The sequence below is a fragment of the Clupea harengus genome, chromosome 2 (assembly GCF_900700415.2).
Source record: "Clupea harengus chromosome 2, Ch_v2.0.2, whole genome shotgun sequence".
In the NCBI taxonomy this organism is placed as follows: Eukaryota; Metazoa; Chordata; class Actinopteri; order Clupeiformes; family Clupeidae; genus Clupea; species Clupea harengus.
Window position 1 is genome coordinate 10,924,045 of NC_045153.1, and position 2,500 is coordinate 10,926,544.

Here is a 2,500-nt window from a genome sequence, read left to right on the forward strand (position 1 = left end):
GTGTGCTGGTGTGGGTAAAAGCCTGGTTGCTGTGTTTGCTAATTTGGTGTGTGTGTGTGTGTGTGTGTGTGTGTGTGTGTGTGTGTGTGTGTGTGTGTGTGTGTGTGTGTGTGTGTGTGTGTGTGTATGTTTGTGTGTGATGTTTCTGTATGTGTTTTCGGGTGCAGCTGTTGCGTCTGGCTCATGAGGGGTGATAATGTGAGGGAGACCCAGACGCCTGAGAAAGGACACATCTCATCTCTCTCTCGCTCTCATCTCTCTCTCTCTCTCTCTCTTTCTCTCCTCTCTCTCATCTCTCTCTCTCTGTATTTTTTCTCTACCGCTCTATCCATCTCTCTCATTGCTCCTCCTCTCTCTCTACCTCTCCCCTTCTCCCTGTCTCATATTCTCTCTCTCTCATTCTCCCTCTGTGACCCTCTAACTCGCTATCATTTGATCAGTCTGTCTCCACTCTTTAATTTATCTCCCATTTGTTCTCTTCCACTTTTTCTCTCCCTCCCTCCCTCTCTCCCTCCTTTCTCGGGATGTTTTATGTCTTTGCTCACATGGGAACGCAGCTTTCTCCAATTTGATGAATGTGGGCGAAAAAAACAGACAGAGAGAGGAAGAGAAAGAGAGAGAGAGAGAGAGAGAGGGAGGGAGGGAGAGAGAGAGAGAGGGAGGGAGGGAGGGAGGGAGAAAGAGAAAGAGAGAGAGAGAGGGAGGGAGAGAGAGAGGGAGACAGAGAGGGGGAGAGAGAGGAGAGAGAGAGGGGAGAGAGAGAGGGGGAGAGAGAGAGAGAAGAAAAATGATATTTTCCGCCCTGCCTCGCCCTGTTATCTTCAAAGGCCTTATGACGCGGAGCGGAGCGGTCCTGTGCTGATAACTGGGTTATCTTAATGGGGGGCCTTTCAGCGCAGGCAGACTGACTTATTGTCCCTTTGGAAAGGTGAGGGGAGCCTGGCAGGACAGGTGGAGAGGAGGGGAGTCTGGTTTTGACATCTTCATCCGTGTTGTAATCATCGTCGTCGTCATCCAAGCTTCTGTCGACGGCTTATTTTGAAGAGATTTTTAGAGGATAGCCAGCCTTTCGGTCATGATCTCATTTTGAAAGATGGAAATCCTCTTACAGGTGTGTGTGTAATGTGTGTGTGTGTGTGTGTGTGTGAGTGGGTGAGTGGGAAGGGGGAAGAATGAAAGTGAGACTCTGTGTGTGTGTGTGTGTGTGTGTGTGTGCATCTGTGTGCGTTCAGTAATGAAAGGTTGGATTAGTTCCTGTGCGTCCTGAATAAAAGGAGTTGTCATCATCAATCACGGTGACCCAGAGTGCACTGTGTTCAGCTGTACATCCCCTCCTGTCAAGCCCCCCCGCTGGAGTGTGTGTGTGTGTGTGTGTGTGTGTGTGTGTGTGTGTGTGTGTGTGTGTGTGTGTGTGTGTGTGTGGTGTGTGTGTGTGTGTGTGTGTGTGTGTGTGTGTGTGTGTGTGTGTGTGTGTGTGTGTGTGTGTGTGTGCTGAGCCTCCTGGTCTAGCTGCAGAGGAAGGCCCACTCACTCATGGAATGTGGAATATGGAATATGGAATCAGAATTGTAGAACAGGAAGGTGCCATGAAGGACATTTAAAAGACATGAACCTAGTTCCTTAATATGTTTGGAAAAGTACGTACGTGTGTTCTCTAACCTCTCTAGGACTGTTGGGAAGTTTCACAACCTAGAAAACCGTAAAACTTTCAGAAGATTGGAAATAAAAATGTTAACACTGTAAAAACTTTTAGAGAGCAACTATTAGGTGTTTATTTAAATCATAAAGTTAAGAGAAGAAAGTCAATATAAAAAAATGTAATATCTTGATTTCAGTACAGAAACATTGAAGCATTTTTGAAATTGCAAAGTGCCAGAGAACTCTCAGGATTTACTTGTAAGGATCAGACAGATAATCAATAATAGATAGAGAAAGATAAACACAGATGATTAAAAGCATCCTAAACATTGAGAGAGTTCAACATGACCAGAGAATCCAACACATCCCAGTCCTCCAGTAGCCCTGGACATGAAGCCATGTTAAACAGGTCCCAGAGGAAGAGTCAGGATTGAGCTGGTCCACTGCTTGGATCTGACAGGGTGTATTGATTTCTTGGTGCGGCGATGTGTGTGTGTGTGTGGTGTGTGTGTGTGTGTGTGTGTGTGTGTGTGTGTGCACACACACTCTCTCTCTCTCTCTGTGCTTGTCTCACTCTGATCCATGTCATTGATCGTTAATGTAATTAATTGGTTTGTAGATACAGTCACTGCTCTGGTATGCTCTCCCTTTAACCTCATGCTAAAGGCTGGTCAATACAGTATAGGCCAGACCAGTAATGACACATGTCTGTACACGTGCTGGAGGACACACACACACACACACACACACACACACACATTCATTCAAACACAGCTGCATACATACAGATTTAGATGCAGGTTCAGAGACATATGCTGACACACACATTCCTACATACATAAATAAATGGAATGAATCATAC

General features: G+C 45.9%; 1 protein-coding gene across 1 annotated transcript in view; it reads left to right on the top strand.

Moving 5' to 3' along the window:
• vangl1 (VANGL planar cell polarity protein 1) overlaps nucleotides 1-2,500 on the top strand; it is an 87,247-nt gene that overhangs the window by 27,064 nt on the left and 57,683 nt on the right. The gene's annotated exons all lie outside the window — the stretch shown is intronic.